Source organism: Ambystoma mexicanum, chromosome 3p (genome assembly GCF_040938575.1).
Source record: "Ambystoma mexicanum isolate Mex_15411 chromosome 3p, UKY_AmexF1_1, whole genome shotgun sequence".
In the NCBI taxonomy this organism is placed as follows: domain Eukaryota; kingdom Metazoa; phylum Chordata; class Amphibia; order Caudata; family Ambystomatidae; genus Ambystoma; species Ambystoma mexicanum.
The window spans coordinates 655,929,715-655,947,151 of record NC_090925.1 but is presented as its reverse complement, the minus strand read 5'-3'; positions in this window follow the sequence as shown (position 1 = coordinate 655,947,151).

Sequence of the window (17,437 nt, the reverse complement as noted above, 5' to 3'; positions counted from 1 at the left end):
AATGAGACTATTCTAGTCCAGCTGCAATGTTACAAGCAGTTAACTCTCTCCTTTAAGTCTGAAAGCACCCACCTATGGGCTGCTGTGAGAATGAGTGGTCTCATGTTCCCTCTACACCCTTCCAATCACTCCCCTAGCATTCAAGTACTACACCCACATCAATATTTCAATTGCCTAAAAAATTTGGCATTTGAATGCAGGTATTAACAGTGAAATGCTATACCTTAGTAATTGCTGGACCCTTCTTAGCCGCTAAACCCAGGTGCCGTTTAACATTTGTATCCTGTTCTGTCTAGCAACTGCTCTGTAGGTCAGCCAGGCCGAGTCAACATATCCCAAAATTTCATTCAGGGGGGGGAGTGCTGAAGCCGAGTGAGCTCAATGGTGTTGCCGCACTACTTATGTTTAATGCCTTGATTGCTTATTGGTAATCTTCATTACTCCTATCTCTATTCGTCCTCGTCCCCGTACATGTGTATGAGGCTGTACTTGTGTATGAGGCACTCTGCCCCATATGCAAGTACTGGGATGAGGTATAGGTACAAGTAGGTAATGCCTGACGTAGCTACCTGTAATCTTTATTACTCCCAGTCCCACTCTTCCTCATCCCAGTACCGTCCTATGAGGCAAGGTGCCTCATACATAAGCTCTGGGACAAATAAGAGGTATGTGTAGGTAATTCTGGGCAAAGGAGCTGATTGTGGACATTGGCATAGATGGTGGGAGGGAGAGGGAAGTGTAGGGGGGCATGATTGTGTGATAAACCATAATGGTTGTCCATGTCCAGTCTAAGCAGGAATGATATTTGGTATTAACGGCTAGATAGGCCTTTTGGTGCAGCCAATCTAGTCATTCCTCAGTTTGGTATAATTTTCTTTTTTTAACTGGGCATTTATGATAAAGCAGTCCTGATAAGTGTAATTACCTGGATAGACTGGCATTTGGGTGCTGCCAGTCTAGCCATTCCTTAGTGAGGCATTGTATATTTTTCTGGGCATCTGTGATAACATGATTGGATATTATATGATAAGTCATTTATAACCCGCCTGTACACAAGTGTTTCTAGGTGTGACAAGACATGGGAGGAAAGACATAGGGAGGACAAGACAAATGATCTTACTAGGCCTTGTGTCATTCAGATCGTGCGAGAACGAGAAGTGCAATGGAAAAGGGAGGGGGGAAGTGCAAGGGAGAGAGGTGGAAAAAACAGGTCAGCAATGCTCTGAGTAAGTGCAGACAGGGCAGCGCGGCTCTGGGTATTGCAAGGAGGACAAGGGACGGTAGGGTTACAGTTACAGCCCCTAAGTACATGGTAGGCCCAGAGGCAGTGCAAGGGTGACTGATCAAGAAAGAGTCTGGACTCAGTGAGACTCTGAGGGTAGCCAGGCAACCAGTCGGTACAGCAGACAGGTAAGTCAGGTAGGTCAGCAGGGGAGGGAGAGAGATAAAGCAGAGGAGAAGAGGAAAGTTTTGAGCTGCTTCCGGAACTTCAGGTCGTGTGGCTCAAGTTTGAAAGGGGCAGGGAGGCCATGCTAGAAGAAGGCACCTGCAGAGGAGAGGGATCAACCCTCTACTCTCTGCCTGGCTAAGCGTCTAACCCTTAGAGAGTTGGACGTACCTTAGCAAAGGGCTCAAGAAGGAAGGTATTTTCGAAGCAAGTGTTGAATGTAGTGTTGGCTGTGGCCCCAGAAAACCTTGTAGACAATGCAAAGGGTTGTGAACTTGATCCTTACAGCCAAGAGTGGAGTTGAAGATTACACGAAGATTTTTTGCCTCGCAGGAAGGCGAAGCAAGAGAGCCCAAGGCGGGTGGCCACAGTGAGAGAGAGAAAGCAGGGGATTGGGTCACAATTAGAAAGATCTCAGTCTTACTGGCATTAAGGCAGAAATCGTTGGAGGCACACCAATCCTGAATCGCAGATAGACAGTGAAGGCAACTGATATTACACATGTCCCAATAATAATGAACAAATAAGATAACACACCCCGGCAGGGAATTAGACCAAGAGATGAGTTGCAAGGATGACAAAGTTTATATAATAATAAGAAAAATGCGATCAAAGAACTCTGCTGCCCGAGACCGCTCGGCCAAAAATTACATGGGCTGCACATTATAACAGACAATTATGTCATCAGAGACATCATTAGACTATGTTAGTTCCACTGCTTGGGATTGGTGGGGAACACATATTACATAGAAGATTCTAGACATTCATTGGCCACTACAGTTCCTTCAGTCGTGAGCATACGAATAAAAAGCAAAGATACAATTGGAAGATTGATAAGAAAGTATTGGAAGTAGTTGAAATGTATCCATACTTAGGTATCCCAATAACGAATGAACCGTAGATTTTGCTGATATCTTTGGTGAATTGCAGATTCTGTTTATAAGCACTTTTCATTCGAATCGTTTTTATCCAGTCATTCTGAAGGTGTTTTATTTTGGCGTGTTGTGCGCGAAGAGTTAGAAGTTCTCATGACACCTCTTTGTTTTCCATTTCCTTTCTTATGGACTGTTTCCATTTTTGTAGTACAGTGTTCTTGAAGGTGTTTGCCTGAGCTCTCAGAATTTGGATCGCTGTGGTTTTCTGGCGGTAAGTATTTTTTGGAAGATGTCTAATCTTTTCCACAGTACAATGGTTGCGATTGATTGAGTTGCCATTTCATGACGTATTCTTGGCATTGGATATGACTGCGGTAGGTGGAGAATTTTGTGCCAAAAAATTGCTTCAAATTGTGTTCAGTTTATAGTGCGGGCGTTCATCATTGCTTCGGTTCCATAATTTATTATAGGGATGTATTTTTGTCTGTAATAGGCAATGATGAGTCTGAAGAAAAATTGGCAGTATTTCCTGTGAAGTGTACAATCTTGTCGTGCCAGGGTTTGTGCTGTTTGTTCAATTTTATCGAGCCATTGTTCTTCTGATTTAGGTTGGTTTATTAAAATACTGAGATATTTGAAGGTTGTGACATTTTCTAGTCGGTTTTCATTAATGTTGAATGTCAGTTGCTTTGCGTGTTTTATATGGGGTTTGGTTAAGGTCATTGTCTTGGTTTTTGAGATGTTGATTGTTAGTTCAGTTTTGTTCATGTAGCTGTTCAAAGCTGTCAGGGATGCTTGTAGTCCGGAGGTTGTTTTATCCAGCAAGATGATATCATCTGCGTATGCCATAGCGGGAAATTGTGTTGAATTTATTTTTGGGGGATTGGTTTGGTTGCTGCTTAGATGTTCTTCAATGTCTGCTGTGAACAGATTGTACAGGGTTGTCGCCAGGGGGCACCCTTGCTTTAGGTCGTTTGCTGTGGCAAGAGCGGTAGTGGTAGCACCCTGTTTTAATAATCGCACTTTTATGGAAGTTTCTGAATATAATAGGATGATTGGCTGGAGGATATTCGCTGGACAGTTCCATGCTCTGAGTTTCGACCATAGTTTGTGCCGTGAGATGGTATCGAAAGCCATCTTCAAGTCGATGAACGCTGAATGTATAGTGGTGTGCGAGTTGATGGCTTTATGTTTTATTAGATGAAGTAATATCAGGTTGATGTTGGTTCCGACTTTGGCAGTGAAACCCGTTTGCCTGGCCAAGAATTTGCCGTTGTCGGTGGCCCATGCTATTAGTTGTTTCAATAGTATTGACGCAAAGAGTTTTCCGAGCGGGTCCAGTAGGGCAATTGGGCGTAAGTTCTGTGGTACATCTCTGGGTCCTTGCTTATAGATTGGAAAAATTGTGGCCGACCTCCAGGAGTTTGGAATTTTCTTGAGTGTATTTATCAGGGTTGTGATATGACACAAAGCCGGCGGGTCTTGCTTTATGACAGTGTTAGATATTCTGTTGGGGACTGGTGCTCTTGAGGTGTTTAAGTTTCTGATCAGTTGTATGAGGTCACCATTTTCCGCCTTTACTTGCCATTTCGGTTCGTTTTTGGGCGTTTTTTCTTGAAGCTGTGTTGATCTTGGTCCATAGATGGTTGAGAAATGTGTGATCCACGTTTCTTGCGCAACGTTAGCTGTCAATTTGTGTTGTTTTTGCAGGTTGTCGTTGAGCAGATTCCAGAGCTCTCTCGTGTTATGTGACTTGTATAATGTCAGTATGTTTTCTGCGTCAGCTTGTTGGAGCTTGTTGGAGGATTTTCTGTTGGGATTTTCTCCAATTGGCTTAGTTCTGTTTCAAACTTTTGTTCTGTGTCGTATTTTCTCCAGATTTTGTTTTTTTCAGGTGCCGTATCGATTGTTTTAGGCATTTATTCTTATCAGCTATTTCCTGATTGTATGTGTGGCGGTGGTGTTGATGTGGCCGATTTTTAACTGTTTGCCGAAAGGGTAGTAGAATCCATTAATAGTTCAGTTTTTCGGTATCTGTCAAGTTGGCAGCGTGAAGTTTGTTTGGTAGGTTTGCCATAGCTGGTTGTGGGATGCGTAATCTTGATGTTGTACCATTTTAACGCTCACCTGGCTCCCACGGAGGCGCTGACCTGGTCTGGATTTCTGTGACCTCTTCAAGCTTGATGCGCAGGATTCGAAACACCGACTGAACTGGACCCCCAAATCTGGCTTGTCTGGCCCGTAGAAAAATCTTTCTGTAGGTGGAGAAAGGGGATTAACTGACTGCAGAGTATTGTGATTGCTTCCCACCTCCCCTTTGCTCTTCTCTGACCACCTCCGAAATCCCCAATCAAGGCTCACCTTAATGTTTGAATGGATGAGCTCTCCATCCTGCTTCTGGTGCAGGGGTGCGTATTTGACCAGTTACTTCACTGGTTTGGGAAGGCGAAATGCCGTAAGTATGCAGTTTAAAAAGTTCCAGAGTAGAGTCTTCTCTTTGTTTGCTTTTCTTAACCTGCGATCTGTCCTTATTTTCAGGTGCAGAGTGGAAGTGATGCTTCGAGGGATATTGCCGGAGATAAGCTCAGGTGAGTTTGTGATAAAATGATCCCTTTAAATGTCTTTGAATCCCTCTAGTAATGTCTTTCTTTTTTCCCCTTAGGTGCCGGGGTGCGGTACCAGGCCAAGAAGTGGTGCAAACCCGAAATGAGGAGTGGTTCCGTCAAATATGGCCAGGTAAGTCTTGTGACGGAAAATCAGGCTTTCCTCATTTGTTCCTCCTGCTCACCTTTTGTCTCTTCTTCTCCCCTGCAGGTGCAGAGATGTGGCGGAATGCCCAGAAGGTCGCGGTGGATAGTGAAGAGCCCACGAGGCAGGTGAGTGATGCGCGGCGCTGCTACAAGTAGCGCGATGCTTTTAAAGAATGTCTATCTTCAGGATCGCTGGCATGATGTTTCCGGAGACAGGTAAGAAATTAGATTAAGTTCTTGGTTTTCACCTTTTCTCTTCCCTTCCTTCCTTTCAGGTATCCCAAGATCGAGGCGGGTGTGGCTGGAGGCAAGATGCAGGAGCAGGCACGGTGAGCGTTCAGCTGCTAGATGCAGAGCAACGCGAAGCACGTGTGGCTGTCCGGGCGTGGTTTAAATAGCCTTGGAAGAAGTTCCAGGTAAGTATTCTTCCACGGTCCCCATCCAAGTAAAATAGTTCCTTTGAGAAAATAGTCCCTCCTAAGCCTCATTTGGCTTGAGGCTTCATGCAGCATGGTCTGCGTCAGGTAAGTGCACCAAACACCCTCTTTTATGAGCCTGGCGCCTATGGCACCAGGACTGATGTCCAACATGAGCCTGGCGCCAAAGGCGCCAGGACAAAGTCCAAAGAGCCCCTATTAGGGGCCGCTGGGCTTTTACCCGAGGGCATGATGCCTGCTCCCGGGGGTGCTGGGCCTGTCCTGGTGCTCCGGGGGTAGGCATCATGACAGCATTCCCCGCCCAAGGCCCCTCCCAAGGTCCTTCCCTCTGGAGGTTTCGGTTTGTTTGGGAAATCCCGATGAAACTTTTTTACCAGCCGAGGTGCATGTACATGGTCGCTGGGTTCCCAAGTCCTTTCCTGCTGTCCGTACCCTTTCCAATCAATTAGATAGAAAAGTTTTGATTTTGAAATTTTAGAATCCAAAATGTTCTTCACCTCGAATTCAGGCTCCCCTTCTATCTGAATTGGTTCTGGTGGCTTTATTAATCTGGTTCCTGGTTGCACTGGTTTCAAAAGTGACACATGAAAAACTGGATGAATCCGCATGTTAGCTGGCAGATCGAGCTTGACTGCCACTGGATTAATGATAGCTTTGATCGAATAAGGGCCCAAATACCTTGGATTAAATGTTCGAGGTCCCTTGAGTAATAAATGTTTGGTAGCCAACCATACTTGGTCTCCTATTTGGTATGAAGGCGCCTCCTTCCGATGCAGATCTGCATTTTTCTTGTATTTTTCTTTCGCTTGTTGCAAATGGGCAGTTGCATTCTTGAATGCTTGAGCTATAGTGCAATGCAAATGGTTTACTGCGGGCATTTCAAGGCTCAGAGGAGAGTCCAGGTCTAAAGTACGAGGGTGATGTCCATATAGGGTGTAAAAGGGGCTTTGTCCAGTTCCAGAGGGCACTGAGTTATTGTATGCATATTCGGCCACCCATAACAAATCTTTCCAATTACCCTCCGATTGGTGCAACATACACCGTAGGTATGGTTCAAGGGTCTGGTTCGTTCTCTCCGTCTGACCATCGGTCTGTGGGTGATGGCTGGTTGAGAGTCTTACGTCAATTTGTGCCAATTGACAACACCTTTTCCAAAAATGTGAAACAAACTGGCTTCCCCGGTCGGAGACTAATATGGACGGGAATCCATGCAAGCGGATGATATTTTCGAGGAATTCCTTAGCAAGGACAGAAGCTGAAGGTAATCCTTTCAATGGAATAAAATGAGCCATTTTAGAAAATAGATCCACCACAACCAGAATAGTATTGTATCCATTACAAGGGGGCAGGTCCGTGATAAAATCTAGTGACAAGGTGTGCCGAGGCGCTGGTGGAATGTCTAAAGCCTGACGAAGACCAGCGTGTTTTGTCTTTTGGCCTTTGTTTTGGGCACAAACTCCACAGGACATCACAAAAGATTTAATATCCTTTCGCCAGGAAGGCCACCAGAATTGTCGTTGAATTTTTTCCTCAGTTTTGGCAATGCCAGGATGTCCTTCCATCAGGGTATCATGATGACGGGAAATAACCAGTTCTTGTAATTCATTTTCTGGCAGAAATAAGCGTCCTTGGAAGTAAGGTAGGCCATCGTTGACCGAAAAGTAAGACCCCCTTTGGATCCAATGCTGCAAGGCGGTAGAGTCCAGGAGTTGTTTTACTCGTGCTTGAATGTCTTCAAAGGTTTGTAAGGAGGTTAATCCCAAAATTCTTTGTTCGGGAATGATCGGCACAGGTTCTGAATTAGTGTCTATTTCTCCCATTCCTATTCTAGATAGTGCGTCTGCTTTGCCATTCTTACAGCCGGGACGGTAAGTGATTACGAAATCAAACTCAGCAAAGAACAAAGCCCATCGGAGCTGACGTGATGATTGAGCCTTGGCAGTCTTTAAATATTGTAAATTTCGGTGATCAGTGATCACGGTGATGGTGTGCCTGGTGCCAAGAAGATAATGCCACCACGCCTTAAAGGCGGACTTAATGGCTAATAATTCCTTATCGGTAATTGCATAATTTACCTCAGGGGTGAGAACTTTCTGGACCAAAATGCTACAGGATGCAGTTGCTTGGTTTCAGGGTCTCTCTGAGACAGGACAGCTCCCATGGCTTAACTGGACGCGTCAGTTTCGACTATGTATGGGAGATCGGGACGCGGGTGCTTCAAAATAGGTGCAGACGTGAATTTAGCTTTCAATTCCTGAAAGGCCTGTTCGGCTTCCTTGGTCCATTCGAAACTTTTATTTTTCCGCAAAGGTGCAGTGATGGGTTGTACTACACGTGAAAATTCCGGAATAAATCTGCGATAAAAATTGGCAAAACCAAGCATGCTTTGGACCCCTTTTACCAAGCTAAGAGATGGCCATTTGAGGATGGCCTCCACTTTCCGTGAGTCCATTCGGACCCCATTAGGTGTCAGGATGAATCCAAGAAACTCCACCTCGGTGGTATGGAAAACACACTTTTCCAGCTTAGCAAACAGTTTGTGCTGGCGCAATTTCTCAAGGACGGCCCGGATATGCTTTCTGTGATCAGATTCCGAAGAGGAGTACACAAGAATGTCATCGATATATACGACAACACAAACATCGATAAGTTCCCGAAGGACATCGTTCATGAAGAATTGGAAGGCAGCAGGCGCGTTGCACAACCCAAAAGGCATCACCTGGTATTCGAATAAACCATATTTTGTACAGAAGGCCGTTTTCCATTCGTCGCCTTCTTCTACTCACACCAGATGATAAGCCCCCCGGAGATCTAACTTGGTGTATACGCAAGCGTCCTTCACCTGGTCAAGGAGTTCAGGGATCAAAGGCAGAGGGTAACGGTTTTTAACCGTTATCTGGTTCAATGCGCAGTAGTCGATACAAGTTCTAAGATCGCCTTCTTTTTTGGGCATGAAGAACAAAGCCGAGAATGCCGGGGACTTTGACGGGCGAATGAAACCATTGGCTAGGTATTGATCTAAATATTGTCTCAAATGCCGGTTCTCAGGTTCAGTAAGGGCATAAATCCTGCTACAAGGGAGTTGTGCACCGGGCACCAGATCGATTTGGCAATCGTATGATCTGTGGGGGGGTAACGTGTTGGCCTGTTCCTTTTGGAAGACATCCTGAAAGTCTTGGTATTCCGGAGGTAGTTGCATGGAGACAGAGGTTACAGATGCTAGACTAATCTTCGGATTTTCTGGGTAGCAGGTTTGTGCACAATCCGGGAAGGTTATTCTCTTTGCTCGCCAATCAATTCTAGGATTATGTGTCTTTAACCAAGGAATTCCAAGAATAACCTGAAACTGTGTGGCCTTGATTATGTCAAACACAACTGCCTCCCGATGGCCGTCCGGACCAATAAGAGTCACCTCAGTAGTGGAATGTGTTACCGGTCCTGAGGCAATTTCAGTTCCATCGACTGTGGTGATGACATCTTTGCTGGTTTTTGGACGCAGAGGGAGGTTAATCCTAGAGACCAATTCATGATCCACATAGTTTCCTATAGCCCCACTATCGATGTATGCCTTTATTGCATGCAACCGCTTAGGCTGTTCCGGATCTACGAGAACCAATGGCACAATGAAATGCGAGGTCTGAGAGTTAGTTTTCAAGCTCGGCAAGCGGACCCCTACACTTGTCGGGCGGAGTCGTTTCCCGAAACAGAGTCTTCATGGTTTTTATCAGCGGCTCCTACCACCTTCTTGGGCGGTTTTGCCGGGCAATCTCATAGAAAGTGTCCAGAGTTCCCACAATAAAGACATAATTTTAACTGCCGCCTCCTTTCACGTTCCTTTTGTGTTAAAGGTCCTCTAACCCCTCCAATTTGCATAGGCTCGGAGACATTGGCACCCTTGGGAGTGACGTGGGTCTTGACCAACACCCGGGTTTCAAACTTGGACCGATCCGCTTTTCGGTTTTGGAGCCTGTGATCCAATTGGACCACTAAGTCTATATATTCTGTGCATTCTTGGGGCGGATTTAGGACTTGGGCCAAGACATCTTTAAGTTCTCCGCGTAGACCCCGATAGAATAATGTGATTCTTTTATCCTCTGGCCACCCAGTTTCCACGATTAGTCTGTTAAAGGTTGCTATGTAGGAGAGGAGGTCTTGGTTGCCCTGTTGTAGGGATAGAAGTTCATCATCCAGAGCTTGTCCCTGAGAATGTCGAGCAAATAATCTCTCCATGCTTGCTTGAAATCCTTGGAAATTCCGGAGGATTGGGTCATCTTGAGTAACCAGTGGTACTGACCAATCGGCAGCACAGCCGCTAAGGTATGACAACACAAAAGCTACCTTGGTCTGGTCATTAGGGAAGGCCCCAGGTCTGCATAGGAAATGCAAACGACATTGATTCATGAATACGGTGAACCGTTTGGGGTCCCCAGCAAAGCGTTCAGGTGGGCCAGCGGCATATTTCCAGGTAGATTGATTTGCACAGGGTTACTTGAAGCCACAGGAACAGAATTCCCCCCGGAACCAGGTAGAGGGGTTTGCCCAGCTTGACCTTGCAATACCTGCCTAGCCAGGTCATCAGTTCGTTCCTTAGATACGATTAGTTCCCTCCTGAGGGCATTAGTCTCTTGACGAGCGGCATGTACTTCGGCCCGTAATTCCCCCAGTAATTGGGTCAACAGATCAGTCTTAGAAGTTTCCATAGCGCCTGGGTGGGAATTTGTAGGATGGCTTTGTGTTCTGTAACGCTCACCTGGCTCCTACGGAGGCGCTGACCTGGTCTGGATTGCTGTGACCTCTTCAATCGTGATGCGCAGGATTCGAAACACCGACTGAACTGGACCCCCAAATCTGGCTTGTCTGGCCCGTAGAAAAATCTTTCTGTAGGTGGAGAAAGGGGATTAACTGACTGCAGAGTATTGTGATTGCTTCCCACCTCCCCTTTGCTCTTCTCTGACCACCTCCGAAAATCCCCAATCAAGGCTCACCTTAATGTTTGAATGGATGAGCTCTCCATCCTGGTTCTGGTGCAGGGGCGTGTATTTGACCAGTTACTTCACTGGTTTCGGAAGGCGAAATGCCGTAAGTATGCAGTTTAAAAAGTTCCAGAGTAGAGTCTTCTCTTTGTTTGCTTTTCTTAACCTGCGATCTGTCCTTATTTTCAGGTGCAGAGTGGAAGTGATGCTTCGAGGGATATTGCCGGAGATAAACTCAGGTGAGTTTGTGATAAAATGATCCCTTTAAATGTCTTTGAATCCCTCTAGTAATGTCTTTCTTTTTTCCCCTTAGGGGCTGGGGTGCGGCACCAGGCCAAGAAGTGGCGCCGACCCAAAATGAGGAGTGGTTCCGTCAAATATGGCCAGGTAAGTCTTGTGACGAAAATCAGGCTTTCCTCATTTGTTCCTCCTGCTCACCTTTTGTCTCTTCTTCTCCCCTGCAGGTGCAGAGATGTGGCGGAATGCCCAGAGGTCGCGGTGGATAGTGAATAGCCCACGAGGCAGGTAAGTGATGCGTGGCGCTGCTACAAGTAGCGCGCTGCTTTTAAAGAATGTCTATCTTCAGGATCGCTGGCGTGATGATTCCCGAGACAGGTAAGAAATTAGATTAAGTTCTTGGTTTTCACCTTTTCTCTTCCCTTCCTTCCTTTCAGGTATCCCAAGATCGAGGCAGGCGTGGCTGGAGGCAAGATGCAGGAGCAGGCACGGTGAGCATTCAGCTGCTAGATGCAGAGCAACGCGAAGCATGTGTGGCAGTCCGGGCGTGGTTTAAATAGCCTTGGAAGAAGTTCCAGGTAAGTATTCTTCTACGGTCCCCACCCAAGTAAAATAGTTCCTTTGAGAAAATAGTCCCTCCTAAGCCTCATTTGGCTTGAGGCTTCATGCAGCATGGTCTGCGTCAGGTAAGTGCACCAAACACCCTCTTTTCTGAGCCTGGCGCCTATGGCGCCAGGACTGATGTCCAACATGAGCCTGGAGCCAAAGGCGCCATGACAAAGTCCAAAGAGTCCCTATTAGGGGCTGCTGGGCTTTTACCCGAGGGCATGATGCCTGCTCCTGGGGGTGCTGGGCCTGTCCTTGTGCTCCGGGGATAGGCATCATGACAACCATCGAGTTCTAGTGGGCATAACGGTGCAAGTTCTCTTTGTTCAGTTAGCAGCCGTGAGTGCACAGTTAGCTGGTTGTGATCACTTTTATCTGTTGTTATCGTTTGGGCTTTTATGACAGATTTGTGTAAGTTGTATGATAGAAATATATAATCAAGAATTGTGGTTGAGGATCCTCTGGCCCAGGTTGGCGTGTGAGATGTAGAGTTATTCCTTGCATGGTCTAGGAGTATATGATTGCGAGTTGTGATTTCATTCATCCATCTGCTTGCTTTTGGTGAAAGTTGTGGGGGAGTTTGGAGAGTCCCATTTTGGGTGAATAGGTTGATATTCAGGTCTCCACAGATTATTATTTCTGCTTGTTGGTGATTTGCCACAACGTTGTCAATTGCTATGAATACTCCATCAATTAATGCTTCTGTTGTTATTGCTGCAGGGTTCCAGTACAGGTTTAATATCGCAATTGTTGACTGATGCTTTTTTTTCCTTGGGTGATTCTTGGTGCTCGTTATTTTTGTTAGTTGGGTCCAGGAATTGATGTTTTCATTGCTCAGTACTGTCAAATGGGGGGTTTTCTTGATTAAGGTGAGGAGACCTGATGCTGGTCTTCCTTGTTTTTTAACAATGGTAGGGTTAAGGAAGGTAAGAAAGCCATCACAGATTGGAGGTTCACTGAGCCAAGTCTCTTGAAGGCATATAATTTGATATTGTACTAATTCCTGAGAGGGGTTGGTGAAGAGAGGCAAGTTTCCTCTGGTATTCCATGAGCAGAGTGACCACGTGTTTTCCAGCTTTGTTGATTGTTATGTTTGTTAGTTCATTGAGTTTCCTGAAGAAGTAGTTTCTGTGTATGAGGTTTCTGAGTGGTAGGTTCTTCTAATCGGTCGTTCATCTGTAGATGCTTGTTGTGTTTGTGGTGATTGGCTCTGTTTTCTATCTGCTCTTGGGTGATCATAAGTATAGTTGTTCGTTTGTGCCCTCGATTGATGTTGCCGATAGTCGTCTCTGTCGTTCTTTGGTCTGTGTATTTGTTTATTGTTTGCTCTTGTAGTTGTAGAGGCCCAGCATGTGAATCCGAGCTTTTGGAGCTGGGGGAGTCTTGATAAGATCAGTTCCTGATGGTTGAAGTCTCCTAGCTCAATGATGATCTTATCTAGGTTCAGATCGTCTTTGAATGTTACTAAGTCAATGGCCCTCATTACGACCCTGGCGGAAAGCGAAAAACGATGGCGGAAATGCAATACCGCCATCGAATAGCGCTCGGTGCGACTATGACCCGTCACCGCAAAGTACGAAGCCATTAGCGACACCGTAGTGAACGGCAACGCTAACTGCACCAAGCACGCGCGCGCGCGCCATGCCAAACCGCAAACACCACCATGGCGCAAGGGTACGCCAATTCCGACCCTAGCGGACATGTACCTAACGCCATCAGGCATGGCGTAATGTACCATTCCGCCATGGCGAGAAGTACGGCATCGCGAATCAACCGTAAACGGCCCCACTGAGTGCCTGTACACCGCTCCCTGCCCACAAAGTACAACTCCCCGTAGGTGCAATGAAGCCACAATGTAACCATTGAAATGTACAAGTCACCCATGCATGGCAACGAACAAAAGAAACACAAGAGGGGCCAATGGGAGCTGCAGGGCACAGATGGCACGAATACAGAAGCCATCCCAATGGACATGACCACAGTCCCCCACCAAGAAACGCACGCAAACACAGGCACCTGTGACCAGCAATATTCCGAAAATCACATCATTCCACCAGTCCACCTGGCTGACCGGCATCTGTTACACAAAACCCAATCCCCCGCCCCTGAGCATGACAACATTCAAACAGTCATATTGGCAGCCCCCATCCCTGACCTCACTGGGCTTCGTAGGCAAACGCGCCCAGCACAGTACCACGCAACTAAACCCCGAAGCTGGAACCCAATGCAGATCTCCTCACAATACATCGCCCCCCAAATAGGCATATGCCACATCACTTGCAAAGAAAAACGCTACACGGGCCAAATCAGATTAGAAATTTTATGCACATCAAAGTCACCAAGCCCATACAGCCATCAGGCCATGAACTCCAAAACACTAATCACCATTGTGGGCTGCATCCGCAAGAAATGACCAGCCACTACCTGTGTGTCGCCCTGTTCCCCCATGGTACACAGAGCCACATTCACGTACGAAAAGGCAACATGGAAGCGCACAGAACCGCAGGGCCGACCCAATGGGGAGGCACTAGTCCAGCTGAAAGGCCGAAATGTTGCTCCGAGCCACCAGTACTGCGTAAGGGCATGTGGGCCATTGGCGATCGTCCCATAAGATCGTAATGCTGCTCCACTGATTAACACGAAGCAGCAGGTGTCGGGAGTAAAATCCATCTGCAGGAGTGGCATACAGATGGCAGTGGCAAAAGGGGAGGAGATACCTGTCAACCAAAAGAAAAGAACAAGAACTTAATGGCCATCAGAACTACATTCGAACAACTCACTTCAATGATCACACGAAAACCACAGCCATATGCATGCTAGCCCACTCAAAAGGATCATCACCACCCCAAAACCACTTGCGACTCATAACCATCTATATCGAGGTGCAAACACCATCACAAACGAGTGTACCTGTGCATGCGTCTGTCAAAACAGATTCCATCAGATGGGAATGTCAACGTGCATGGACACAAGTGTCTGAGGGCGCCTCGAGACAGGGAGGGCTCAACAAGGCCAGATAGACGATGGTCCCACTATGGCAGCCCTGCATCACATAGCGTAGGGGAGGCGGATAGATCCCAAGAAGCCCTGTACATGGCAAACTCTGTATCAAATCACCTGCCCATGCATCCATTCATCATTCCCTCATCCCGGGATCAAAACGCCTGAATAATTACTCACATAACATTAGAAACATCCATTGAGTCTGTGCGTTATGCAGCCTGCTAAATCCACAGTGCCCCAGCCCGTAATTCCAGTGTTGTGAAGTAACATGTATTTGGGAACGGACGGCCTCATCGCCCACGTAGCTATTGCGCATCCCAAACTATTCATATCAATCATTGCTCCCTCGCCATGGGCCCTGTCTCAAGGACATTGAACAATAGAACGTTATATTTGCAGTCAGACCTGTGTGCATCTCCTCGCCGCTAGCTGATAACCAAAAGCGCCGGCCTTCGAATTCCTCATTTGCAACATCACGTCGAAAAGGCATCTGTGGCCGTTTGAAATCACTAATTATTCCATCGAGTGCGGCTGTGTGTGAAAATGGCAACTGCCTTCACCCACAAATGGGACGCCCCGCCCGTCGTTGCAACTCGGTACAGTGATGCATGAGGGCCCACCGTTACTCGAGTACTACGTTCCACTGACCCTTCACAAGTCTGTTCGCGACTGCACAGATAGTATGGGAAACAATGGGACCACAGCAGAATGAACATATCAACCAATCTTACACGGCCATCGGGTACAAATACATGATTGCAATAGCAAGATACAATTCCCCGATTTGCAGCGTTGTGCGCGGGACGTGCTCGGCCAAAGGGGAGAGCAGTTTGCACAGGTGGAATCAATCACCACAGGTGGAGGCCATACAGCCTGAAAACACATAAATTGCACAGCCAGTCTCCTCCCACAACCACACCGAAATGCTACCGGCAGGACTCGCGATGTTGGCCCTGGGGGACCTGATAGCACTGCAAGTGCTCCGACTCCAAGAAGAAGACGAACACCAACTACAAACAGCCGCACAGAGGAGACGCAGGAGGAGGAGGAGGCCAAGGCAGGGCCAGCAAGGCCCACCAGCACAGCCACTACCACCACGCAGGCAGCCCGCAATCCCACGCCTCCGAGCACATCCGTTCAACCTCACTGATGAGCAGATCCACACCCTCTACCGTCTGGACCGGGACACCATAGCCGCCATTGTGGACATGACACAGGCTGACCTTGTCAGCATGTTAGATAGCCCAACCGCCATCCCACCCCTACTGAAGGTGGTGTCTGTACTCCACTTCCTGGCCACAGGCACCTACCAGCACACAGTCGGACAGTTGCATGGCATTTCTCAGCCACTGTTCTCACGGACACTATTGCAAGTGCTCGATGCCCTCCTGCAGCACGCAGACGACTACATCTCTCTACCACGCTCGGAGCAGGAAATAACCAACACAAAAGTGGGATTCCATGCACTTGCCGGCATACCGGGTTGCATTGGTGCCATCGACTGCACCCATGTTGAATTGGTCGTCCCACATGCCATGGAGGCCCAGTACCGCAACCGAAAACAATTTCATTCCCTGAATGTACAAATGGTGTGTGACTCCAACAGGATCATTACACATTGTTGTGCCCGATTCCCTGGATCAACCCATGATTCTATGGTCTTGACGAACTCTACAATACCACGCTACATGGAGCGACACGCAGGGAACAGATCCTGGCTACTCGGTGAGTCTCATTTCAAGCATGATAATGTGGGGTATGTGAATTGGCAATGACCTGGCAGGAAGGGGGGGGGTGTGCGTACGTATCAATGGCATTCCACATCATACGTTTCTCGTCCACATACAGGTGATGCTGGATATCCACTGAAGAGATGGCTCCTCACACCAGTCCGGAACCCACGGGACCAGCATGAGGAGGACTACAACCATGCCCACTCACGTACCCGTGTAGTCATAGAACAGGCATTCGGCCTACTGAAGGGCCGTTTCCGCTGCCTCAGCAGGTCTGGCGGGGCACTCCTGTACCGCCATGAGAAGGTTGCAAAGATGGTGATGGCATGTGTCATGCTCCACAACATGTGCGTACGTAGAAATGTGCCCATGCCCCCTGACGCAGAACTGCAAGCACCTGATGATGGTCATGATGAGGGTGGGGATGTGGCAGCACCTCATGGAGTCTGCGAGGCACCGGAGGCCCGTGACATTCGTCAGCATCTCATTGATGTGTGCTTCTAGCACTCACGCCTGGTGGCTGATACATGGACACGGGACTCGTGGCACTGCGTGTGTCTGGGACATGCACAATATGGACTGTACGCCTATGATGGCCTAGTACACAAAGATCAATGTCCACACTTCTCATTGGTTGATCGTGCACTTTTTATGGCATATGTGATATCATGTTGAACACCCTATCGACCCGCCACCCAAGTGAGCCCAACACACCCCCTCCACCCTCCTACCTCCCCCCCGAACACCAGTGTCCAAAGATGCTCATTGTCAGTGGGCTGTCGCTATTGCATGCCCCCTCTGCGGGTATCAGGGGCACCCCTGCCTGTGGAGCGCAGGTTCCTTCCAGATCTACGTTGGGGGCTGCCCTGGACGGAACTTGCAACGGATGATGTGTCTGCCTGCTCACGTCCATGCATGTCCCTAAGGGTTTGCGAGAGCTCAGTGAGCACACGGCGCACTGCGGCAAGTTCGGCACATACGTCTTTGGACGTCGCATGCAGTTCCCCCCTCAGGCTCTCGGTGCTTCTCTCAATTTGTGCCCTTAGCGTCTCTGTACCTCTCTCCATTTCTGCCCTAAGTGTCTCAGTTGATGTTTCTATGTCTGCCTTAGTGCCCCCACATTCATCGGCATGGTCCTTGAGGAGTGTGGCCAGTTGCTGCTGTTGATCGATCAACTGGTCGAGGGACTGTTGCCTCTGCTGGGCCATGGCCATTTGCGGGGGTGTCACAGAGGGGCTGTTGTCCTCATGTTGCCTTGCCACAGGGCTTGTGGGGGATGGCCAGTCGTCGTCTTGTGGGTGCCCCTGCGTGGTATCCTCATGTTGTACGGGATGGGACAGACAGGGGGATTGGGACAGGTCATGGATGGATCTATC